The sequence below is a fragment of the Macaca mulatta genome, chromosome 8, assembly GCF_049350105.2.
Source record: "Macaca mulatta isolate MMU2019108-1 chromosome 8, T2T-MMU8v2.0, whole genome shotgun sequence".
Lineage (NCBI taxonomy): Eukaryota > Metazoa > Chordata > Mammalia > Primates > Cercopithecidae > Macaca > Macaca mulatta.
Genome location: NC_133413.1, coordinates 68750042 through 68777480, shown reverse-complemented (window position 1 = coordinate 68777480; position 27439 = coordinate 68750042). Strand labels below are relative to the sequence as shown.

At 41.1% G+C, this 27439-nt stretch overlaps 1 protein-coding gene across 3 annotated transcripts in view; it reads right to left on the bottom strand.

Annotated features, from left to right (window-relative positions):
• The window catches only part of FAM110B (family with sequence similarity 110 member B), a 152973-nt gene that overhangs the window by 57869 nt on the left and 67665 nt on the right, over positions 1 to 27439 (bottom strand). The window contains exons 1-2 of one of the 3 annotated variants that reach the window (XM_028852211.2): positions 19147 to 19325; positions 13914 to 14002 (exon numbers count right to left, since the gene is read on the bottom strand). The exons of 1 other annotated variant lie outside the window; for it this stretch is intronic. The gene's annotated coding sequence lies outside the window, so the exon portion shown is untranslated. 3 annotated transcript variants of the gene reach the window in all.

The following is a 27439-nucleotide window of genomic DNA, read 5'->3' as shown; positions in this document are numbered from 1 at the left end:
TCCATTTATCACACCAAATCAAATAATGCCGAAGTAAAACGATGTCTGCTAACAGGGAAAGGGTGACAAGAGAGGGAAAAAGTCCTTGGGTATAGAAGGTAATGCCTGTGAGGTCAGATTCTATCACATCTTTTTGTGGAAAGCAAAACCCACAAAACTAAGGCACCCACAAGTAAACTAAACCACGAAACTAGATTAGAGTGGATCTCAGACACCATGTTTTAAGCACTCCAGCAGAGGGAAAGCAGCAGTGAAATAGAAGCATCAAACATCTACAGAAAGGTCCCCAATTCAAATGACAAGGTTGATAGAGTGCTAATTTTCACAGAACTGCAGAAATTACAGCTTAGCCACAGATGACCTTCAAGTGAAGAAATACTTCATGATCCATATACACTAAAGTTCACCAATTCATGTGGCTGATGCAAAAACATGCCTCCAACAGGCAGCAGTAAGACCACAGAGTTGATGTGAAATAAAATCACTCATCTGTGAAGGTTTTTACTTTAGCTTCTTCTGCCCTTTGTTGGACCATTTGATTGTCATCTTAAAACGTCAAAGCTTTATTGCAGAGTTTTTACCACAGCTAAAGGAATATTCATGGCACTAGTCCCTTATCCTGTCAAAGGCAGTATTTATATACATGAGAATATAAAACTGTTGTAACAAGGAAAAATGTCACGGATTTACAAGGGCTCAAGTTTACAAGGCAGCAAACTTAGTGTGCATGTTGCACCCCATGAGCCCTCTGATCAAAAAGCTAGTATTAAAAGCAGAGAAGTCTGTCCTTGATAGTTTTTGGACAAAATATCACTTGGTCTTGGAATGCAGTTAGAACTCCTCCACCCTCTTTTCACTCTAAGGATGCTGCTGAACCCAGGATGAAGGTGCAACTCTCAAGGGCAGCTCCGTTTCCTTGTAACTTCTACACAAATTCTAGTGTGTGCTATCAATTGAAATCATAAACCTTTCTAAAGTTTGAGGAATGAGAGAAATATAATTTGGTTTGTTAAATGAGTTTTCATATTCATAGCATCCCATTAAAGGAAGCATATAGAATCCCTTTACTCAAATCTCTTCCAAGAATGAAGATAACACAATGTATTATAGAGAGAAAGAGACACATTTCGTTGAATTCAGAATTCTGTCTAGAAATGTTATTTTGCTGCATGAGTTCTAAACTAGATATATGACTTGAAACGTCATTTGGAACTGGGAATTCATCAAGTCAGTAAAATAATGGAGACATTTATCGAGAGACTCGGGTAAGAGGGAAGACTCACTGAATATATGTATGAATGAAGCAAAATAAGATTCAATGGAGAAACTAAAATTGTGATTGTCCTTTAAAATTAATTGTAGAATATTTATAATCCTAGCATACTACAACAGGTGTAAAATAAATACATTTTGATAGTCTGTGCATTACTTAAAACAAGTATCAAAATAAATTTTTTTCTTTTAATTTCATTTTAGCAACATTTATTTGGCCCCTCTTATAAGCCAGTCAAGTGGGAACCAGGTATCCGGTATTGAGTTGAGGTCCTAGGAGTTTTACTTCTGGGGAAGCCTCTTGGATTCACCCAACAGATAACATTTTTGAAAGATACAAATTAATTTTGTAAGTCCAGTCTACTTTCCCATTGACAATTTACTCATGTTTATATTAATTCCATTGATTTTTTTTTTTTTTTTTTTGAGACGGAGTCTCGCTGTGTCTCCCAGGCTGGAGTGCAGTGGCGTGATCTCGGCTCACTGCAAGCTCCGCCTCCCGGGTTCACGCCATTCTCCCGCCTCAGCCTCCCAAGTAGCTGAGACTACAGGCGCCCGCCACCACGCCTGGCTAGTTTTTTGTATTTTTAGTAGAGACGGGGTTTCACCATGTTAGCCAGGATAGTCTTGATCTCCTGACCTCGTGATCCACCCGCCTCGGCCTCCCAAAGTGCTGGGATTACAGGCTTGAGCCACCGCGCCCGGCCTAATTCCACTGATTTTTAAACGGGGCACTGGCCCCTAAAGGTTAAAATTTAAAATATAATAAAACCTTTGAGGATCAGTAATCTTCAAAGTATTTTCTTACCACAGAAGCTCTCTTTAAAGACAATGTGGAACACTGGTATGCAAGGTAGATGAATGCAGAGTGGTTTTGGCTAAAGGAGAGCCCCAAATCTCAATCCCCATCAGCCTTGAAACCCCTAATACTCCAGGGAACAAGGTTTGAAAATCACTGCCGGAGTTCAATTCATTCATTCTGCCGATGAGCCAATGAGGAGATGGCCCCAGAGAGAGGTCAAGTTTTGGAGTTGTGATGGCGAAAGAGGCAGAGGAGCTTGTATCCTGGCTTTTCCAGTTATGACCCATGTAGCTTTGAGAGGTCGTTTTTCTCTGATGTTTCTGTTGCCTCATCTATGAAGCTGATATAACAGCTTACTCCAGCCCTCTAGGCCGCTGAAGTGAAAGTGCTTGTAAAACGTATAAGCCTATTCAAAAAGCAAATTGCTACAGCTGCTGCTCTAACAGAAGCCTTAAATCAGACAACTGGAAGTGAAGCCCAGAGATCTAAGTCACAGATAGATAGGAGACCTCTCTAGGGTTCTAGATAAGGCAGAAGGTAACGCACAGCGCTGGTTTCTTTGGCACTACTATATGATAAGCACCCCTGAGGAGGAATTCTTGGTTGGCATCTGCAGCAAGTTCTTTTGCTCAGAGAAACCTTCAGAAAATCTTATGTGCTGAAAAAACATGGCTTCTAAATAGTAGGAAAATATTTACCTCCATAGTCTGTGAAGCACCTGACACCTAAAGCACACTGGACACTTGGCAAGATAGTGTAGAGGGACAGATCTGCAACCAGACGGTGTGGTGTGAGCTCAAATCTAACCCCATGATCACATGCTATGTGTTCCATCAACTACCTGCTGTGAGAATGAAGGGAGATGATGCACTAAAGGGCTGAAGTGCCCAGTGAATGCCAAGCAAAATGCCAGCTCCACTGTCTTCAACTTGTGCAATACCACGTCAGTTAGTCATGACAGTATGCAGCTATTAGTCCATTAACGTTCCTTTGTCTTTACTGGAAAATATACCGCTATTGAAATGAACCCTTAAAGCATCACCATCCATCACTGACAAGTGGGGACTGGGAACTTTGCAAGGTGGCAGTTTGTAAAGTATTTTACATATCAGAGCAATATTGCACAAATTTACAACAGAAGTAGCACCCCCTGTGGAATGTCCTAAGAAGTGTACAGTGGTCCTACTTATGGGTAAAGCTAAGTGCCAATAAAGAGGTGAATTCTCAGTATGAGACATAAGAACACTTCAGATAGCACTTCAAAGCTAGGTTTCAATCGTGTGAAAAATAAGATACTGACTGGATGAAAAGATCTAATAATCATAAAATGGTTTTAAACATAGTGGAATTTAAAATTAATAAGATACTGCAAACATGTATAACATGAAGTTTTATTACTAAAATATAATAAGAAATTAAAAAATGTTGCAGATTTGACGTAAAATGTCTTCAAGTGATCTCTTAATTTCCTGTTTCTTAATAGTAGACTTAAAGTCATGTATTCATATAATTTTTCCTTATTATACTTGGCATATTAATCTAATGCTTAGCTTAAAATAAGAGAGAGGTGCTCTGAAAGGCTCCGAATGAGGCAATTTACTTTGGCTTAACACTCTTGGAGACTACCTTAGAAGAGCTGCAGATTCGGTTATGAATATGACCACTGTACACAGGTGATGAACACAGCATTAATTTCAGTTTAGCAACACTGATTGGGCCCCTCCTATAAGCCAGTAAAGCGAGAACCAGGTATCAGATATTGAGTTGAGGCCTTAAGGAGTTTTACTTCTGGGGAAGTTGGCTTCACCAAACTGAAAACATTTTGGAAAGTTACAAATTAATTTTGTAAGCTAAATCATACTTTCCCATTGATAATTTACTCAGGTTTATATTAATTCCATTGATTTTTTAATTCGGCACTGGTCCCTAAAGGCTAGAGCTCCGTGTGCAAATGGCCAGTGCCCAAGAACTGCAGTGGAGAATAAGCCACCCTGCAAAAAGCAGAATGCAGCACACTTTATAACAGGGACATCTGTGGAGGGTTCAAAGTACAGAAAACAGATATCTGGTGGAGAAGAAAGTGAACACGATCTTAAAGTGCTTCATAAATCAGTGTGTCAGAAGTATTCGAGAGTTCCTTATACTCTAAAAACGAATGTGAAACTTTTTTAAGCCCAAGTTCAACACAAACATCTCTCTGGCTCATAGGCCAATGGTCAAAATCTTAAATCTAGAAGTGTATCAACTTTCTGTTTGTTTGTTTTCTTGAGATAGAATCTCGTTCTGTCACCCAGGCTGGAGCGCAGTGGTGTGATCTCAGCTCACTGTAACTTCCATCATCTGGGTTCAAGTGATTCTCCTGCCTCAGCCTCCTAAGTGGCTGGGATTACAGGCACCCACCACCACATCTGGCTAATTTTTGTATTTTTAGTACAGATGGGGTTTCACCATACTGGTCAGGCTAGTCTTGAACTCCTGACCTCAAGTAACCTGCCTGCCCTGGACTCCAGGAGGGCTGGGATTATAGGTGTGAGCCACCATGCCTGGCTAAAAGTGTATCAGCTTTACAAGACTTTTCAGTTGATTAAAGAAAGGGGGCATGACCTCCACAAAAAGTAATTTTTTCCCTTTACCAATACAGCATGAAATGTTGAACTACAAATACAACTAGGAGAGTAAATGAAAATGAAGGCTGCTTTTTCTCCTGTTTTTGATGCCAACTGCCAGGTTCAGAGTGTGATGCGTCAATCCCTTTCTGACTGCCCTAGCATCCTGCGGGGTAGCCACTCTAACACCCCCTGTAAAACAGTGTCCAGAGGGAAAGTCCTGGCAGGTGCAGGGTGAAATCTACTCCTTATACTATGCTTAGAATCCAGTGCCACTCGGTGGGGACATTTACCATCATTTTCTTGGTAGTGATCCATAAAATCCCTGCTGGCACCTGACAGCAGCCTCTAGGGATATAATCCTCACGAACAGGTAAAGAGTGAAGCTTCACAATCCATTCTATCTGGGGATGGAGAGTTTAAGGTATACATGATGGTAAGTTTTCCAGTGAAAAATCATGTTTAAAAAATGGAGATTTTGCCAGGCATGGTGGCTCATGCCTATAATCCCAGCACTTTGGGAGACTGAGGCCGGAGAATCACAAGGTCAACAGGTCGAGACCATTCTGGCCAACATGGTGAAACCTTGTCTCTACTAAAAATACAAAAATTAGCTGGGCACGGTGGCGAGTGCCTGTAGTCCCAGCTACTTGGCAGGCTGAGGCAGGAGAATCGCTTGAACCGGGGAGGCGGAGGTGGCAATGAGCAGATATTGCACCACTGCACTCCAGCCTGGAGACAGAGCAAGACTCCATCTCAAAAAAAAAAAAAAAAAAAGGAAAAATGGAGATTCAAGTCTACTGCTGGAAGGATGGAAAACACAGAGAATCTTATAGAACCACATAAATTAGAAATGAAATTAAAATCAGAAACACTACTTATAGGCCAACTGTCACTAGAATGATGCTTGAAAATATTATAGTTCATCTTCTCTTTAGCGAGGTGCACACCATCCATGCCTTCTGCTGACTCCTTTTTTTCATCCACTATATATGATTCAGATGGCAGCCAGCAAGGTCTTGGTCACGAGCACACTTCAGGAGCCCGCTGACCTCAGGAAAGACAGCCTTGTAACTTCTGAGGATACACAGGACAGACCACTAATATGGCGAACTAGTTTGAACCAAAGATTCAAATACAAACAGTTCCGTGGTGGATTCTCTCATATGCCATTGATCCGGACCACCCAGGAGTTAGCCATACTCTTCTACGTACCCAGAGCTTTGGCTCTGCGTAAAATTCATCATTTTCTTGGATCTCCTCAGATTTTCTTTACTTCCAACTCGAGCACTACTAGCTACCATTCTTCTTAGGATGAATTTTCAAATATAGTTTTTAACCCTGTACAAGAATGTCAGAGTCTCAAGGTGGGAAAGGTTCTTCATCCCCATTTCACCCCTGAGCAAACTAGACACTGGATCCGTCATTTTAATGGAACAGCAAATGACAAGAAGATTAACACAGGGAACATGAAGCCGGGGGAGGCGTGGATGGCAGGAGTGGCCTGCACTCTGTATTCTTCATGGGCCCTGGAGTGTGGGCTTTTAAGGTGCCACTTCCCCGAAATAGCGGAATTAATACAATTAGTGAACGTGGAGACAATCCCAAATAATTGAATCTCTGAATATTGAATCTGTGAGTCCATAGGGAACAATCGATTTGAGCAAAATTTAAAAAATGAATAAATAAACTATGTAATCTGAATTCTGGAGACAAAACCCTATTTCAAAAGCAGTTGAGGACACCAAATTCAAGCAGCCTTTGAACAAAGCTAATTATGCCTTGATTATTCCTTACTTTGACTAGTTTAAAGTTTCACCCAAGTTCTTACAATTCTGTACCATAATGTTCAACTACATCTAACCATAAATAACCCAATTTCTTCTGTTTCTTCTCCCCTCTCTTGTTTCTGACTTCATTTTTGCCTTTCTTTCTCCAGCAATAGACTGTGTCTCCCCCTCTTTCAGTGAAATAATGCTTCCGGCCCTGCTAAGCCTTGTGCTGCTCTGTCTTATATCTGAAGATGGAGCTTGTGAGAGGCAGTGACCAAAAAGACAGATGAGCAATGTACAGTGACTTCCCTTCATATGCACAAAAAACTTCAGTCTATTAAATTCCATAAACATTTCCTTAAATTTTTTTTTTAAGAGACAGGATCTTGTTCTGTGTCACTCAGGCTGGAGCACAGTGGCATGATCACAGCTCAACAAAGCCACAAACTCCTAGGCTCAAGTGGTCCTCTTGCCTCAGCCTCCCAAGTAGCTGGGACCACAGGTGTGTGCCACCATGATAAAAACAAACAAACAAACAAACAAACAAAAACAAAACAGAGATGGGGGTCTCACATCTACCAGTGAGGAGATGTGTTGCCCACGCTAATCTTGCCCTCCTGGGCTCAAATGATCCTCCCACCTCAGCCTCCCACAGCACTGGGATTACAGGTATGAGCCACTGTGCCCAGCCCCACAAACATTTCTTTATCCTCTGCAGTTTGCTAGATTCTGTGCTCGATTCTACAGATTCAGAGTTAAAACATAATTCTTACCCCCAACTTGCTTATAGTCTACTAGAGTGAGGTAGAAAAATTTTACTATAACTTAAATCAGAATTTTACAAGTGCCTTTAATGTACTCACAGACTAAAGAATGTACATGACTAGGTGCTCACAGTCATAAGGAACTCTGAGGACACAGAATGTAAATGATGAATAAATGGCGATTTAAGGATAAGAAGCCCACATGGGAGGGAGAATCTGAACTGGTTCTTCACAGTTTAGACCGAGTTCCTCTTCCTTCCTGCTGATGCGGTTATTTTTCCCCAGATGGTTTGTCTCTACATGCCCACTAAGACGTCACTCTACTATGGGCAGTTAAGAACTGACAATAGCTTTCCATTCTGTGTTGTTGATGAAAATTTTTATTTTCACAAAGGCTTCCCAGGTGGATAAATCACTTGATTCCTCTTCAGGAAGTGAATCAGTCCATAGAATAGCACTGACGCTGCAGAGCCATCTACGATCTCCTCTAGGATTTCAACCCTAGCCCATGTGCTCGCAGCTCCCTGTACAGAAGAGTTGGGAGGGCAAGGCTTATTTATTCATCCCCTCGAGCATCTGAGAGTCTAGGTTCTTTGATGAAGGTAAAATTTTTAAATAAATTGATCATACAAATTAAGAGATAACACATAAACCCTCAGAGACAGCAAAGAATAATTCCAAGACTACTTAAATATATGTACATGGTATACATTAAATTGTGAAGAAATTTGTTGCATGGATTATGAATTTGTTGAAAGAATAAATTTCAAAAATTCTTAGATTCCCCCCCACACCCAAAAACCCGTTGCTTCTAAAGGAAAAAGTAACTTTTGAAATGGGCATTAAAGGAACTCTTGGGCATTAAGAGAGTGGAACTGATAAGGCATTTCGGGCAAGCAGCAGCCCATAAGCTCTGAGGAGCCAGGTGTGTAGCAATATGAGTAGAATAACAGACACTGACTTTGAGTAAGCAGAAGAGCCCAGATGAGAGGTGGCTTTGGAATTTAAATTTGGTAGACAGGTAACTGGGAGAAAGTAGGTTTCAGAGCAGGGAAGTAACAGGATGAAAACTGTTTGTAAAAGAATTTTCTGGCCAGGTGTGGTGGCTCACGCCTATAATCCCAGCCATTTGAGAGGCTGAGGCAGGCAGATCACTTGAGGTCAGGAGTTTGAGACCAGCCTATCTGATATGGCGAAGCCCCGTCTTTACCAAAACTATAAAAATTAGCGGGTGTGGTAGCACACGCCTGCAATCCTAGCTGCTTGGGAGGCTGAGGCAGAAGAATTGCTTGAAACTGGGAGGCAGAGGTTGGAGTAAGCTGAGACTGCGCCACTGCACTTCAGCGTGGGCAACACAGCCAGACTGTGTTTCAAGAAATAAAAATGAGAAAAAAAATTTTCTGCCTCCTACATGGACTGGTGTGGGAGCAGAAACTAGAGGCAGGTGACCAGCATATGGCTAAGTCAGTAATGGGATTGTCTGGTGATGAAGAGGGCTGTGCTGGGGCATGAGCCCTCCAGGAGGAGTCAGCAGGGCTCAACACCTGAACAGGCAGGCATAGTAAGGGACAGTCACTTGGGAGCCTTCTTTCCAGAGGAAGGGTCTCCACTGACTGTCATGGTGAGTGAAAGCTGTCTCTTTTTGACCAAGGGTGATGTGGAGCTTGATTTTAAATGTATCATAGAGAACTGGACCTGTAGGACTCAAGTAAAGGCAAAACGTAAGTATTTCAGGAGCATGAAGGGCCAGTGCTCTGTGAAGCTCTGTCTAAAGACCATGCAAGGAGAGGGCAGCATTGCTCCCCTGGTGAATAGAAGGAATTTCCAGAAGAAATGCCGATTAGCAATATATTTAGGTTTTTGGTTGCATCTCTGAACACAGACACACAGACATGACACCAGATTTGAATATTTAGCATTCTTTTATCCTATGCTATGGAAGAGGGAGACCCGTGTGGAGAAGCTACTCCAGTGCTCACTAAACACCGGGTCCTGGCAAGCATCACATCTCTCTGAACTTCTCTGAGTACTCAGAATGCATGACTGCGTTCTCCATCCACGCCTACAGATGGTAGCACATGGTTTACAGGGTGAAAAGAAAGTGAGAAGGTCTGCAAAGTCTAGGTTTTCTCCTGGCACAACTGCAATCACTGTTTAAATCTCCTCTCTTTCACCTGCGTCCTCCTAACAGTCTCTTTCCCTCTTCGTACGACCTTTTTGGTCTCTTTCCTACTCTAATTGATTGAAGATTTTCATGGTTTCTACAGATCATTCTAATATTCCACTAGACATTGATGTTTCCTTGTAACCTTTCCATTCTACCTTCCCTGTTGTCCGACTTCCCTCAACTGGCTTTCCTGTTGCATGTATGACCCTGATATTGTAAAGAAATTAACTGGTGTGCAAGGTCTGGATAGGGGTTTGATAGAAGAGCCTTGGGTAGACTTGGGCTTTATACCCAGTGTATGTCTAACCACATGGCTGCCCTTTGGTCTGAAGTTTAGCCTCTGATTCCCGTATTACACATATCCCATATCTACATATTGAAGATTCTAATGCTTCTCTGAAGGGCAAGTAAAGACTGCACAAAATGTCTCCAGCACAGGACCACAGGGCAGTCCTTCTATAGTCCATGGGCATAACTGCAGCCCATCCTTCCTCTCTGCTGATCTTTGTAAGAAAACCAGTGACTACATTTACGATGACACAATTTCTATTATAACAGCCATTAATAAACAACTATGCAGGTAGTAATACAGAATTTGTCTTTCATTTGATTAAAAAAATTTAAATATGTCAAAATTACTCAATTTTTTTTTTTTTAATAGGGTCTTGGCTCTGTCACTTAGGCTGGAGTGCAGTGGCATGATCACAGCTCACTGCAGCCTCAAACTCCTGGGATCAAGCAACCCTCCCACCTCAGCCTCCTATACAGCTGGAACTACAAGTGCATGCCACAATACCTGGCTAATTAAAAAAAATTTTTTTTGTAGAGACAGGGTCTCACTATGTTGCTCAGGCTGGTCTTGACCTCCTGGTCTGAAGCCATCTTTCCAACTCAGCCTCCTAAAGTGTTGGGATTACAAGCGTAAGCGACCAACACCCTACTGTAATTTGACAATTTAAATTCCAATCAATAATTTTTTGAAGTTCACAATAAATGTGCGTTAAATCCTCAAATATAGAATTCTACTTCTGAGTATGAGGGGGACTATCCCTATATCTATCCTTAGAGAAGCGTATACAATTTTTATGACTAAGTAAAAGAAAACATGTAAAATCCCTGCTTTTTCTCCCCAGAGAATGCCCTTTCCTCTTCCTCTTTTTAAAAAAGCAGCAAGCAAGCCTGGCTCCTGGCACAGTGGGTCTCACTGTTATGCCAACTCTCCTGATTCCTGAGGAGACCTTGCTCAAGGTCAGCTGAGATGGCCTCAGAGGAGCCACACCTGACTGTACTGCTGGAATCTGATCTTGAGTCATTCTCTTGGGAAACAGCTGATCTGGAGAGAGGCACAAGTCAGGGGTGCTGGCATGAGAGGGTGATGAGTCATTGACGAGGTACAAACCTCTCATTCTGGAGGACCAGCTTTAGGAAACACCGAGTTGGAAAAAAAGGTGTCTGGGGAAAACCAGCAAGCATTTTTGGTCAGGCCCATTTAACATACAAAATAAATGTGCGAGGGCTGTTGTTCCGAGCAATTTCTCAAATATCTAGCATGCACCATATTAAAAAGGCAAAAATCTGAAGAGAAGTTTTGAAAAAGGAAACCTTCAAGGAGAAATGGATTTTATCAATTACTTAAGTTTGAATAAGATAACAAGAAACAAAAAACAAAGGAAGCCTTCAAGCTTATTTCCTGAAATTGTAATTACATGCATAATGCACAGATATGGGTGTTTGTGTATTCCTTTAAAAATGACTTACATATATACACTACTCAGGACATTTCATGTTCCAGGATGAAAAAACTCAAAAAGGTTTGACCAAAAGAACATTACAATATCATTTTATTTCATGACTTCATTTGCCTTTTAGTTTCCTTAAACAAGGAGCCACTTTTAAAAAGTCCCAGTGTGTTCTCTAAAAACAAAGTAATCTTAAACTCATATATTGAGAGCAGTGAACATTTAATGGCGTTAATAATGCATATGAATTCATAAGGCTGCTTATCTGTAATTTAAGAATCTAGGAAAGAAAAATGTTTTAATAAACTTTAAATGCAATAATAACCTGAAAGTTAAAAACATTTGGATACAGATAAGAAACAAATTATGCTTTTCACAGCATTCTTTACAGCACTTTAAAAAATGTTTCAATCTACATCGGAAAACTGGTATAAAAACAACTCGAAGTAACTTGTACACATTGACTTAAGGTTATTTAAGAATTAGGTATCTTAGGTATCGGGGCTAGGATTTATGCCTGCAACCCAGCTGACACTGTGTTGGTGAGTCACATGGCTAAGCTCTTTCTAACCTTCCTGATCTAGGTAAATAATAGTATTGATAAAGCTCAAGCCAGTTACTTATGCCTGTGAAGGTAACTGTCTGCCTGCTTTGGATGGTTTGCCTTGATGCCGGTAGGGACCCGCCCCTTGTTGTGTACCTAGGCTATATCAGGCATCTCCATTGCTCTGTCTTGTTACTTTCCCTACAACCCCACTGCCTTGCTGTTCTTCTTACTTGGCATATGAGAAACTGAGGCTCGCAGAAATAAAGAAAACCATCCCAGTCCACCCAGCTGGTTACTAAGCAGACGAGCTGAGGTAATGGCCAGGCCTACTAAACTCTGTAGTTCTTCCCTGGCCACCAGGGCTGCGAACAACTGCTGTGGGCAACCATCCTGGTGAGCAGAACATCACACAGCCATGTACGAGAGAGAGGAGGGGTGGTGGGATCACAAGAGGGAACAACATGTCCTGGCTTGCTTTGACTTCCCAGTTCTAGCACTGCCAAGTCCCATGTCCCAGGAAATCCCTCAGTCATGGGCAAATCAGGATGGATGAGCTCCCTAGAATGGTGCAGAATGAAGAACATGGGACTGTTGGAAGGCATTCCCCACTAAGTACACTGGCACTCGGGTGCAGTTTTACAACCTCAACCTCAGCTCCACAAGTGCTGGCGATGGCAGATGCAAAGCTCCTTCCAGTCAACAGGAGCCCCAGGCTTTCGTATCAGAGCTTCTTATATCTGAGATAAGAAGATAAGTAAGATGGCGATAAGAGTGAGAGACTTCAGAGTAGAGCACTGAGGGGTGTTGTTGGCTTTCTCTTTAATTCCTGTTTCTACAGATTGCACAATTCTGCCCGGCACAGGCTGATTCTTATTTGTCAGCCCAAGTTAGATTCTTAGGTTCTAGAAAAGCGATCGCATCACCTCACAACATCCTGCATAATGCGATAATAATAAATTACAAAATACATGGCTTACTATATAAGCAAGGGTACGTTACAAATGGATGCGGGACAGGAAGCTGGAGGAAGGCTGTCAATCAAATCCAAGCATGGGGCCACTCAGAATGTGGGCACTGAGGCTGAGGCTCTGTTCTCCTGAGGGTTGCTCTTTACACTTTTCAACTTGTGGTGGAAATGAGGGAACTGGAGAGCTGTCTTCATTTTCCTAAACATTTCTAACCTCCTCATTTGGTGTTATTGAGCTCTCAGTCCCTCCATAAAAGAGGGAACCATCTGTACTTTGACCACCGTTCTTCCACTTCCTTAGCTCCTTCCTGGAAGATCGTCTGACTGTAGGAAGAGACCTGGAAAAAATGTTCCCAGGCTCTCCATCAGCTGTGGGGACCAGAAAGGATTCCCGGGAGCAGTGGGGATGTGGGGAAAAGCACCCTGCCATTCCCAGGCCTGCTGGCCGGCCATCCTCCAAAGACGCTCCACCCGCTCAGTCTCAGTTCCTGGACTGGAATTTAAGTTCTGCTCTCTCGACCCTGCCTCCCTTAAGAAGCCAGCCTGCAAAGCTCTCTCCTGGTCACCCACTCCCAGTGCCCCTGCTGCTGACCCTGCACCACCATCTCACTCCCCAAGCACAAAGAGGTAACTTCTGGCCAGGCCAGGTGGCTCATGCCTGTAAACCCAACACTTTGCAAGGGCGAGGCGGAAGGACTGCTTGAAGCCAGGAGTTAATATCAGCCTGGGCAACATAGTGAGACCCCATCTCTATGAAAAATTTTTTAAAAATTAGCCAGGCATGGTGGTGCACATTCATAGGCTTAATTACTCAGGAGGCGGAGGCAGCAGGATCACTTGACCCCAGGAGTTCAAGGCTGCAATGAGCAACACACCATTGCCCTCCAGTCTGGGCAACAGGGCAAAAACCCATCTCTGAAAAAAAATAATTTTTTTTTTTAAAACACAGAGGACTTCTAAATTCTTGGGAGATTACCTGATAAACAGCACACAGCATTTAACAAACTAACAACTAGCAGATATGCAGAAGGTGTATCATGAAACCCCTTGGAACGGCAAATGGCCATCACTGATACTTTGGTCCTGGAGAAGACCTCAAAAGGTGGGTATTTTATTTTATTTTATTTCATTTCATTTCATTTTATTTATTTATTTTTGCCAGACAGTAAAATATCTGAAACCTCAGCTATTTTGTCTTAGTGCAATAATGACACAGGTTTTCACAGAGAATCAATACCTCCTTCTCAGAATGGATCAAAGCAAAGCAATATGCTTACCTGAGAGGGGAATGAGTATTTTATGGATGGTAGGCAGAGGTCACAGGAATGCTGTCCTTTCTTAAAATGCTCTCTGCAGCAGGAAATTGCTAAAAAAAAAAATCAAAGGAAGAAAAGATTGCTTTTGCCTTTTTATTTGATAAAAATAGGCAGGCTATTAAATACACTTAGCAACAGAGAATGGTAATTCTTTTAAAAATTGGTCAATACAGGCTGGGTGCAATGGCTCACACCTATAATCCCAGCACTTTGGGAGGCCGAGGGAGGCAGATCACTTGAAGCCAGCAGTTGGAGACCAGCCTGCCCAACATGGTGAAAACCTATGTCTACAATCAAACCACAAAAAAACAAAACAAACAAACAAAAAAACCCCACAAAAATTAGTTTGGTGTGGTGGTGCTACTCGGGAGGCTGAGGCACAAGAATCGCTTGAACCTGGGAGGTGCGGGTTTCCGTGAGCTGAGATCGTGTCACTGTACTACAGCCTGGATGACAGAGCGAGACTCTGTCTCAAAAAATAATAAAAATAGAAACTGATCAATATATTTAAAAAAAGATAGCACACATGTCAGTACACCAAAATGCATTAGTTTTTACTACTTCATTTGGAAACTGTTTTGTTCACTTCAACTATTGTTTCTTTTTTAAAAGAGACATTTAACCATGGATAGCAATTACGTAGAAAGAAGAATATAACATCAAGTTGTGACGAGTCGCATAAATAACGTTTTATGTGACATCATAACTTATTTCCAGGGCTATGAAAAAGTGTTAGAGTTTTAAGGGGCCTCAGAGCCTCTGGTTCTATAGCCCCATCTACAGAACTGGAAACTGAGGCCCATTCAAAGTGAGAGGCTCCACAGCACCACTCAGCTGGCTGGGGCAGAGCTCTTGATTGCCTCAGGAGCACCCTTCATCTGCACTGTAGCACCCCCATGCCAGGAATCATTAATTCTCTCATTCATTCAACAGGTACTGACTGAACACTTTCTACGGACCAAGTACTGTTCAAGGCTCTGGGGGTTAAGACAAAAAACCTCTGACCTCATGGAGTTTACATTCCAGAAAGGGGAAACTAAAGAAATAAACAAATACTAAAGAATAAAGTCAATCTCAGAATGACCCACTGAGGTGGCTCCATTAGAGCGAAATCCTTCAGGCAGTGGGGGAACAAGCCATGGGCTCTCTGGGGAAGCACATTCCAGGCAGCAGGGGGAGCAGCAGCGCCACTCTCCACGCTGTGCAAAGGCACCGGAGGTCGGTGTGGCTGTGAGGGTGGGGGATTGGTGGACACTGTGTGGCAATGGATGGGCCCACCAATGGAAAGTCGGTGTCATGGACAGGCAAGCTGATGAAAGCCAGAGCGTTGGAGAATAGCTACTTAAAGAGGGGTAGCAAAGGAGACAGGGAAAAAACAAACCACAGACAAGAGAGCAACACAGGAGAATTGTTTCCTGTCCTGGAGGTCTGCTGGGTTAGAGAGGGGCTCTAAGGGGCTACCATCCAACTCAGGCAGTGGGGTGGGGTCTGGAGGGCGGAAAAAGTAAAGCCTGCACATTTTACAGCGTTTGAAAAAGTAAGTGTGGAAGCCTGACTAGGGTAACACATGACAGAATTAGGAGGATTTCCTGACTGCAGGATCTATAGAAGTAGAAATGCAAAATCTGTTTCCATGTAGAGATTTTACTGGTGGCAAGATCTTCTGCAAATAGGTGACCCCTAAAGTGGACTTCTCCTCCAAATTTGACAAGATTTAAAATTTAAATCCAATTAAATGTATAAGAAAAGCAAACACCTTCAAGGTGAAATCCAAGTGTTATAATCCAGTCTCAAATTTTACAAGCTTGTCTTTAATAAGCACATACAAGATAAATGACTTTCAGGAGTCTACATGCAGCCAAGAGTAAATGACAATTCCTGCCAATGCAAACAGTTCCAAAAGTAATCACTAAATTACTTAAGAGTACAATAGCAATCAAAGTGTTTGGTGATTCATCTAAGATGCATTTCTAAATTCTGGATACGTTAAAGAAAACTTCAATTCCCACAGGATGTAAATCTATGAACATATTTCCATGTAACAACCTAGTGTGTATTCTGAGAAGAGTTTGCAGGTAGAAGAGAAATGATACTTTACATGTATTGAAATCAATAAAAAACACAAAAACAGAATATGAAGCTAGGCCAGCTTCAACTTAATGCTGAGTTGTGAATGTGATGTCAAGATGGGCAGGAAATAGTTATGGGTTGGGTACCATCTCTCCTCTCCTGAAGCCCTCCCTGGCACTCCTCACCCCCTTTCTAAAAAACTGGTTGCCCCTCCTTGGTATCACCAAACTATGTATCTCTATCTGCCTCATGTACCCCTATTATTATTAATTTAGCTGCTTCTCTTCCTCAGTAGTCACTTCTTACAGGAAGGGACTGTGCCTTTTTTCTCTTGATAAAGCTTAGCACAGAGCTTAGCACAAGGTGAGTGTCCATGACCATAGAATACTACAATGAAAAATAACTACACTTAGATGAGAGGCCTAATACCTTTTCACATATTTTTCCAATCCAGGCAACTTTAACAGGTCAACCCTGAAATATTTATCAATTGCTAATGACAAATATCTATCAGGTTTTTGGATTATCACAGATGCCAAGTGACCAGCCACAAATCCACCTATAGATATTACCATGGAAACTCTTACATGCAATATCATGCACTACCCATTTCTCTTTCCTCTTCACAAATATTTTCCACACCTTGTTCAGCCCAGTTACTTTGCAGCACATCATATTTTTCATGGAATGACTTCATTTTGAAACTAGTGACCATTTTTCCTATTTAGACCTCAGGAGAAAATGTTAGAAAGTGTCCCTTATAACAGAAAATGTTTTAATTTTAAAATATAATATTTATGCTTATGCTGATAGACCTATTGTTGTTTGGTCAGAAACGTCATCAGTAAAGAGTTACAAAATTTTAAGGAGGAAAAAGAACAACATTTTAAAGTGTCCAAAAAATTTCTTTTTATTTTCTTGTCACAGAAACATGTAAAGAGTCTTCTTAATCTAGTTTTTAAAACGTTAAGATGTGATACATCAGAAGATAAAAGCACATATTTTGGTTACTTTACAAAAACATAAATAACACTTGTTTATGTTATAAAAAGCCCCTTCGGTGTATATTAAAAGTCCCTTTGGGATATCATAATGCCGGTGCATTACACAGTACACAGATACATTCATATTTAAATTTTTTAAAAAGTTCCTCCTCCACACTAGAAAGTCTTTAAGACCCAGCCCTAGGGATTTGACATCACTTAGAGCTACTTTCTACATCTTTCCATGACACACACCTCAAAGGGGCTCCCAAAAAAGGAACTCTAGACAATGTTTATGTGTGCCCAAGGCTTTCAAAGTAGAGAAAACCTTCTTGGAAATTATTTAAGACTAAGGCAATTTAGGGAGCATTTCAGGAGATAGAGAGACACACAGAGAGAGAGATCGATCCACACCAATTTATCCTTCCCTCCTTCCCAAAATGAGTGTCCAAGCCTAACTGTTGATTCCCAGAAAGGTTTTTCTGCTCATCCACATAGAAGAGCACAGCAGGCAGAGGGAGGGAGGGAAACGAGAGAGGAGCCTGGACTTCTGGAAAGAGCAAAACCACTCTCACTGAAACTGCACTCTCCGCCACTGGTGCGTATCTTCTGCAATGGGAACAGGCGTGGTTTGTATCAAGGAAGTGGAATGTGAAGTAGAACGACTGTTCCCAGGTTCATTTCACCACACAAGGTGTCTAAAACCTGAGAATGTCGCCAGCGGGTTCAAGTCACAAAGACACTGTATTACAAGCAACAACTACCAAACTTTCTTATTATAGATGATACTCTATTACAATTCAAGGCAAGCTTTCATAATATTCATTTTTTTCCCTTAAAAATGTTATTTGGATGCAATTTGCACTGGATGATTTACTATCTACCAGGATGGACCTGGAAGGGAATGTGGAGTGGGGAAGGAGGCACGGTTGGTCAGTACTCTGAAGTTTACTCTGTCAAAGAATATACTGAATCCCTTTAACCAGAATATAGTTCTAGATCAGAGCAGGTATTTGAACAAATCATTAAAATTGCATCATTTGGCTTTTCAGGAGCAGAGAAATAATTCCTGATGGTTTTCAGAGATCGCAAGGCTCTGGTGATAGCAGACGCATGGTGGCTGGCAGCCAGCCGTGTGACTGGTGATTGAATACACAAGTTTCTGTGGACTCTACAGCCTGATATGGGAAGGACATCAATTTTTAAGTTTGATGAATAAGTAAAAACAAAGGAAGTTTTGGTATAAAACAGGACACTATGGAGAAGGGACACTGAGAAGGAAAAACTCATGCTGCATTTATTTGGGATATTTGAACCTCAGTCTTGCCCATTTAAATATTTTTCTTTTAGAATGTGCCATTTTTTATCTCAGATTATTTAAGATTATCAATTTTCAGGCAAAAAGTAATAGAAATAAAAATGTTGTCAAACAGTAGACAAAGTAAGTGGTAAGAACCCCACCTTCCTGAGACTTCATTTCAACTCCTAACGCAATGTCCCTGCTAAACAAAGCCATGAGACGAAAATTTCTCTTTCAAGCACGGCTAAATATACACTTTAAATATCTCTGGCAGAATGGGATATGTTAACCCTCTCTGTATTTAAAAGGCTTAATAAAAACTACAAAAGGTGAGACAAAGAAAACCATCCAAAATGAAGGCTGCACACATCTTTGAAGAAACAATAGCACATTACTTCTGCTAAGGCACAGCTTCAACATCAGGGGAGTCACTGCCCTGTCCTAATTAGAGTGTGTTTCACTAAATTCTTCCTGATCATTCACTATTCAGCACAGTGTGGACTCAATGCAAACAAAGTCCACTGAGTACTGAAACGCACCTACAAAGACACCCAAACTGATGCAACATCGGGCTTTCCAAAACAGAAGCGAGCCGGTAAGCATCACTCCCAAGCACACACATGCATTCTTGAATCCAGGTAAAAACATGATTCCTTGGTGAATACTGTAAACAGGGTAACTGTTTACCAGGCAAGCCTGCGGGAGAATGTATTTTCATATGGAATGCTGGAGTACCCATGGTATTAACAAAGCAAAATCAGATTAAACAGATGACACGATGAACATACTTCATTTCACGCATGGCCGTGTTTTTCATGAGAGATAGACTTAAAGTAATTACCATGAACTGAGTCTCCTTCACTGACCTCCCACCGCTTCTGGCTGTCCTTAACAGCTGATGCTCCACAACAAAGACGAACGCCTTCTCTCGGGCGCCTTATTCCTTCTTTAACGTTACCAGCCGAGCACCTCCACCGTTGCAAGAACACAGTACAGCACCTCTGTATCTATGTCTCTAATGCAGCATAAAGATTACTGTGGAAACCTATCACACGGGCGAGCAGCAACGCCACCAACCAATAAGGAAAAGGCACATGCGGAATCCAGCACATGCTCTCTGAGACGCAGGCTGTCACCGGCGTTTAGCAGGCTGCTAATCTAATTATAGCTGGTTTGCTAGCACAGAGCCATTGGAGCAAAGCACAGGAGAAAAGTAAATTTTAACAAATTAAACCTCATAGACAAAATCATCTCGACTTCCTGTCACTTTGAGGATTAATGTGTCACCTTATAAACTATAAGTGATTTTTAAAGTGTATTCTTATTTTCCTGAAATCTAGAGAAACAAAGAGTGGTTAAATCAATGCACAGCACTATCGGCTTAGTTAAGCTGATCAGATTCCAGCACTAAGAATAAATAATAAAATTGATATTGTGAAAATAATAGTGGTGCTATAAAATCTGAGTCTTACTTTATTTATCCTAATCAACAATTTGCCACATATTTGTCATAAAGTGCTAATTAATCACTCTTCAATATAGTTGGAAATACCATGCAAATTTCTATCTATAGCGGAAAAGTGCTAATCAAGGTGTAAAAAATCATAATCTTGACTACAGTGATTAATTCGCAGTTACAAGGGACAGAAAAGGGATCTCAGAAGTTATTGTAAAAGGAAAAATTAAACACATTTGGCCACTACACAACTGAACGGCCAAACTACCTCTAGACGCCAAATCCTGTGACGCGTTCTCACAGTCAGACTGCCTCAGTTAAAGTTCTGGATCTGCCACTACCTAGCTCTATGACCCTGGGCAAATAACTGCATTTCTTTGTCTAAGACAATGATAGGAGCCACCTTGAAGAGTTACTGTCAATGAGCTGTAAGTGCTTAGCACGGGGCCTGGCACAGGGTGGATTCTGGGTTCTATATTAAGCTCTTATGAGCAGTAGTGATCTCAACCACTCCATATTGTCTCCCTTTCTTTCCAGCATCACAGCACTCAAAAGAGTACCTCAACACGCCTCCATCATACAGTTCTGTCAGAAATACCACTCAGAAGTCATGAAGGCCAAGAAGCTAATGGTAGGGTTGATTAATCACACAGAACCATTATTGGTATTCACTGTTATGAGGCAAATTATTTCACCTACTTCTTTTTAGATATATAAGAGTCACTACTTTCACTTGATTCTATACAAACCTATCTTAAAACTAATTTTTCAGGAAATTAAGGGCTTCTAATTTTTTTTAATGATATAAATTTCAAAAATGTTTTCTATGGAATATAAATTGGGAAAAGTTTTAATTAGAAGGAGTTGGATTAAATTTAAAATGACAAATTTATGTTGAAAAGGGAGAGAAGTCAGCCAGTCAAATGCAACTCTCAGTTCTGAGAGTTGTTTATCTACTTCTTTTCCCTTAATTTCTTTTTTGTCAATATGTTCTACAGAATTAGCAGTCCTGAGCCGATCTAATCAAATTTGTAAATGTTCAACGGTTTTTTTTTATATTCCCTACAAGTGGGTATATTCTACCAGTCAAATTCCAATCCAAAGATAAAATGCAAACTTCCCATTTCTGTAGTTTTTTTTTTTTTTTTTTAGCTAAAAACCAAAAAGCTGACACGCTGAAGAGGCATTATGATTTGCTCTGAGGAACCAAATCTTCCCAGGGATTAATTAGTAGCCAAGAAACAGGACTACTGGCGAAGGGGCACTTCATCCTCCAATCTCTGTCTACCACAAACTGTTGGGAAATAAACCAGTGAAAGGAATGACATGGACCATAAACCTCAAGGGAAAGCACAGAAACTCATGGTCCATAAATTCAAGAGTGAAAACCTGTGCTGGAATGCAAACACATACACAAACCCTGGAAAAATGTGGAGATAACTGGCTAAAGAAAGTGAGAGCTGTGTGTGCTACCTTGAAGCATCTTCCTCCTGAATTATCAGAGTGCAATCACCATCATCAGGAGGTAAAAACTCCAAGAGGAATTGGCTTCAGAGATTTGGCCTAAGGCACAGCTCCCTGCAGGCTGCCAGGATACAGGCTAGTAACACTTCCAGGCATTTCTCTAGGAAACATCTAACAGCTTCTGCCTTCCTCTTCATTTAACAGACTGCTAGCTCAAAATAGGCACTGAAAAAGCTGTTTAATTAATTTGTTTCATGCCTGTTTAGTAGAAGACATTAAACAGACACTTTCTAAAAGAAGAAAGCTACTGTCCTTTCTTGGGTCTTATCTTTCAACATGTTCAGACCCAGTATTTGTTTTAGAGCTGAGTAACAGTTCATTGGGAATCTTTCTTATTGCCACTTGGCTAAGGGGGGGCCTATGTATACAGCCTCTGGAATGAGCCCTCTTGTCTTTGAACTTCAGTCAACACACTTTTGATTCTGAAAAATCGTTTGTTTGCTCAGTGAATCATGTTAGGCCCTTACTATGTGTAAGGACTTGTGCTGGACCCTGGAAATACTGTAGGGAATAACAGCATTCTGATTCCTAAAGGAGCTTCTGTTGTAATGTGGGAGTGCTCATTAAGTGATTAACAAACAAGCAATAAAGCTCAGGTAAACTGCAGCTCAGCACAGGATGCTCACATGACAGGGGTGGAGGATCTGGCTAAGGATGAAGCAGGTTTGCCGGCTTCCTCAGCAGGAGCATGGGGAAAGACCTTCAAGAGCTGTGAAGGTCGTGGAGAAGCTGGCCGGGGGCAGTGGACGGAGGAGGAAGGAGGAGACACAACCACACACACTAGAGGAGGAAAGGGTTTGTTTGGCTCAAGCTCCCTGAGGGTCTGACCACCGCTTCTCTCCTTCTGGATCTTTGTAGATTCCCATTATCTTCCAAGTCGAAACCCTCATCTCCTCTTCCTGGCTCAGAGAATGCGGACGTGTACATTTTACATTTGCTGTACTGACGAGGAGGAGCAGGCACTACAGAAACCTTCTGCCTCACTGCATGGATTTCCTCAAGTTCTGTTCTCATTCTCTAACCCTGGAGACTGAAAATGAGGCTGTGTTTCCAGAATTTTCATATAGAATTGTTACAACTGTTACAGTTTTTTTCACCTTGGAAAAAAGTTAGGGTTCATGTATAAAAAATGATTCTGTTGAAAGCCAGGGCTCCGGGATAACTTTAGAGAGATCATAATATTCCGGCAGGAAGTATCTCGGTTTCAGCTGCTGGTCAAACACTATCTTAATGCGAGGGGTCCTGGAGAGCTGTTTCTGCTCTGATGAACTGCACCAGGGCCTGAGAAGGAGGCCTGGCTGCATGTGGGGCTATTGCCTCTGATGTTAAAGGACCAGCATTTGAGCCGTGGTCCAGCAGAAGCCTTGGGCCCCAGCCCACATAAGGAGTGGAGGGCAGCTTGGAGGGTTGAGTGCTGAGCAGCATTTCTATCAGGGGACCTCAAGCCACAACATGAAGTCACTGCAGGCAGAGCTGGGCACAGAAACCAAAAATCCGCTCCCCAGTCAATGTGAGCCGGGTCCAGGGAGCCACCAGGATCACCCCACATTGAGGAAAAGAAAAGAATACCCAGGCTGTGAAAGTCTCCTTCTGGCTACCAGGAGCAAGACAACTGGTGGGCAAGAGTCCAGGCAGCTGGTGCCCCTTCCTTCTCTGTTTCTGACACTCAAACAGCAATCTTTCTTTTTTTGTGAAGAGTGTGGCATACCAGGCACTTATTCAGCTGTGGCCTGGTTGGCCTGCGGCAGACTGAAACTGGCTGCTAGAAGTCACTCCTGCTGCTCCAAAGGCCATGGGCAGCAGCCCTGGCCCCAGCTCCCCCACAGACACTTGGCATCCCTGTGCCATGAGGCAGCCTCACTGTCTGAAGAGGTCCTCAGTGGCTCCCCAGTACCTGTGCATCAGCCCCGAATACCAAGTGTGAGTTCTCAGAGAGGTTGCCCGCTGAGAGGGACAATGATGTTGGACAATGACCTTGCCGGGTACAAAAGCCCTGAGCAGACCGCTTGAGTCTTCTCTGCAGGGCTCGGTTTAGAAGCCAATTGTGCATCCTGAAGTGTCTTCTCAAAGCCTAGTTTTTCTTCTTCCTCAAATGATCGGCTTTTTATAGTACTGGTGAAGGGGGCAGGGTACTACGAGGCTCGGGAAGGGGTATGAATTAGAGGTTACTAGGACTCACACTGGAGCGGGAACTTGGTTCTCATACAGTTTCTTGTCATCAGGGCTCCTCCTCCCTGTCCTCATAATGACGTTTAACTCATACTTATTTACTCCTATCATTTGCCAAATATTGTGTTAGGATGAGAAGGGCAAGGAAGGACCTTCCAAACCAGCGAAGGAGACAGATTCAACAATGCCAATGACTAAACCTGAACAGGGCTTTAAAATTGCAAAGGAAACGTCACATATAGTATCTGCTTTGAGAATCCCCAAAATGCTGTTGGGTAGGTATTCTTATCTTCTCACTTAGAGATATGGAAATGCCAGGGGGGCTACAGGACTTGCTCAGCGACTCCAGACTCAATTCATTCCTAACACTCAATTCATTCCTACACACAAAAATTATTTATAATTATCCCATGGGCATAGTAACTGGATAGGATTAATCTAATATATAATAAAGCCATAATAATTACATATTACAACCTATTAATAATTAGGTATTAAAATCATAAACAGATATTATTGTTTAATGAGAGCTATGAATTCTGTTGCAGAAGTCATCCTAAGACTTTAGCTTCTCTTCTGTTCTCAGATCATACCATGGTTTTGGATGTTAACAGGCATCCTCTAGGTTATGAAAGTGTTTACCTCATTATTCATCTCTGTACCACCTAAAGGACCTGGAATTCCTTCTATATGGACCATGGAATAATTCCTATAAAATTTTAAATTACAATACATGGGCAAATACCCTAAATTTCAGTTTTGTCTTCTAAAGCGAAATGTCCACCATTTCAGTGATGTGCAGGTTCTGATAATTTGAAGTAGTCCCATTCAGCCCCATCACCAGCTCTTTAATGCATCTCTGCACTTACTGTCCAAAATCAAGGCATATAACCTTGCACGGGTAAAGCATGCTGCTGTTTTTAAAAAAAGATTCATGAAAGAATTTCAAGTATGCATGCCATCAATGTTCATAATTAAATTTCAACACTAGTCACTTTGAAAGATTAGACTTTTATCCAAACAAATATGTAAGTAAAGAACATCATTTGCTATGAATCTCATCTAGGGTCTTTCTGAAACTTTTAAAATTAGTAGAGGCTAAAGGATAGCAGTCTTGATAAGAGTCATACAAAAACTTCGGGGGTTATATCTTAAATGACATTCCTAGGGAGAAATTATCTTCCTAGAAAAATACTGCCATATATGTCTCTCCTTTGCCATTTATTACGTTTTATCACAATCCAGCTACTTTCTAGCTGGTAACCTTTCGTAAACTACTTAACTTTTCTATGCTTCAGTGTTCTCATCTGGAACATTTGGAGGAGGACGTTGTGTGGATTAACTAAATGAGTTAATGAATACATAAAGCATTTAGGGAGTGCCTAACACTTAGTAAACATCATCTAAATTCTCCCCACTTGGATGATGGCAAAACTAAAACATCCAGGCCAAATGATAGATAATACTAGAAAAACTGACACCCTCCTCGAAAAAGATGTATATAGTATAAATACATAACCCTCATGCCCCGAGCACAACCCAGATGAAAACTGTTATACTGTTAAGAATTTGTGTTAATAACATCTAGAAATTCTGGAACGTAACTAAGCACAACTTTTTTCATGAGGCAACTTGGAACAACTTTTGAAATTTAAAAAAATGTGTATACCTTTACCCCTGGCCATTTCATTTTGGAAATATAATTCTAAGGAAATAGTTGGGATCACATGCCCCAAAAATGAAATAATTGACGATATGTACAAAAATATTAGAGAAAGGCATTTACCATGGTATCCTTTTGATATGGTTTAGGTCTGTGTCTCCACCCATATCTCATGTCAAACTGTAATCCCCAGTGTTGGAGGTGAGGCCTGATGGGAGGTGATTTGATCATGGGGGTGCAATTTGCATGAATGGTTCAGTACCATCTCCCTTGATACTGTATAGTGAGTGAGTTCTCACAAGATCTGGTTGTTTAAAAATGTGTGGTCCCTTCCCCATCTCTCTTCCTCCTGCACCAGCCATATAAGATGTGCCTGCTTCCCTTTGCCTTCTGCCATGATTGAAAATTTCCTGAGGTTTCCCCAACCATCCTTCCTGTACAGCCTGCAGAACCATGAGCCAATTAAACCTCCTTTCTTTATAAACTACCCAATCTCAGGCATTTCTTTATAGCAATGCAAGCACAGACTAATATACCTTTATAGGGCAAAAACAAATTAACAATCTTACCATTTGACAATAGCAAATTAGTTAAATAAATGACAGCATAAAAATAAAATTAATAGAACATTGTGAAGTTATTAAAAAGTCCTATTATAAGAAAATATTTACCAAATAAAAATATAGCTGAATATTAGGTAAGTTATAAATCAATGTGTACAAGTAGAGCATGAAGGTTCCAAAATGCTCCCAAATCAAAAACTCTTTGAGCACCAACATGATGCTCAATTGATATACTTACTGAAATATTTCAGATTTTGGGTTTTTAGATTAGGGATGCTCAAGCAGTATGTTCTCAGAAAATATTACAAAATCTGAAAAAATCTGAAATTCAAAACACTTCTTGTTTCAAGCATTTCAAATAATGGATGTATGAGGACTCCAGTTTTGTTAAAGTCTCTGTATGTAAAAACATATGCTGTAATATCTCTTTGAGTATACACATAGGAAAGGTCTGAGGCAAATGCTACAGCATCAATAGTTTTTATCTCTGCATGGCAGAGATAGTCAACCTGTCTGAATTGTTTAATTTTTCTACCATGTCATTACTAACACTGAATATAAATTGTTAATAAAAACTTGGTATTTTTTTCCCACTTCCACCCAAGGAAAAGGTAAAAACTGGAGGGGGTAAATTTTTCATGAGTGGCCCCTCTAAAGTCTCGGTCTTACCAGATTCTTGTGCTTTGTGCTGTGGTCATCAGATCTGGCCTACTGCCCGTCTACATGGTGCAGCTCAGCCTTGTTAACCAGCTAGTAAGTAGCAGTCTCAGCAAACAGGATTTTGATGTGCTAACCATTCCCAACCATCAGTCAAACCATTAGGCTGGGCCCCAAAAGTTCAGCTCAGAATTGTCAGCCAATTTGCTGATTATTATTAGACATTAGGGAAAGCCTCTGTTGGCGCTGGTACAAGTCCTCACTGCTAAGGAAGGCCTAGATATTTCATTCCTTAGTTATTTGGACAATTCTCTCATTTTATGTAAGGATATTCTTATATACTTGGGAGATATGGCCAGATTCAAATGTCTGGAAAGCAGCCAGTAAGTTTAAGTGATGGGGAAAATGGAAAATAATTTCTTTGGATATAAAGTTAGAAACATTAGCATGATTCAAGATTGACATGAACCTTGGCAAGTTTCTGAAATTTTATGGATTGTTACCACTACAGTGGGAATCGAGTTTAAAATGAGGTAAAGCAAAGCAATCATATTTCAGTGTGTCTGCCTCTCCTGGCTATATTCTTACTTCCACAGTTCAAAATATCTGTGAATCATAGCTCAGTACCATTAACAGATAATGGTTCAATGGGTTTGTCAGAAAGGTATTTCCATTTATATGTGTGTATTTTAAAGGTAGTTTTATTATATCTAGGGACCAATTTTTTAACTTCCACAATAGAAATTAATGTGCAAATGGAGTCTGTTTAACAGAAATCTGCCTTGAAGCAAACTGAGCTCTATTCCATCTATACTATTAAGAGTGTAATTATCTGTAAAGCTAAGACTTTTCTTCTACTGAAAATAATCACCCCAATCTCTTTTTAGAAATGTTACGCTGTTCATAAACAGTGATGATTTCTCTGTATCTAGATTCCCTATATTTCTCCTGTTCCTAATTTACATACAATAATATATGCAGAGATGCTTTTCCATGGTCTTCTTTTATAGCAAAGAAATGATTTTTCATTATATTTTATAGCAAAGAAATGATTTTTCATTATATAATTTTGCTAAAGGCAGCCGCAATAACGATGGGACCT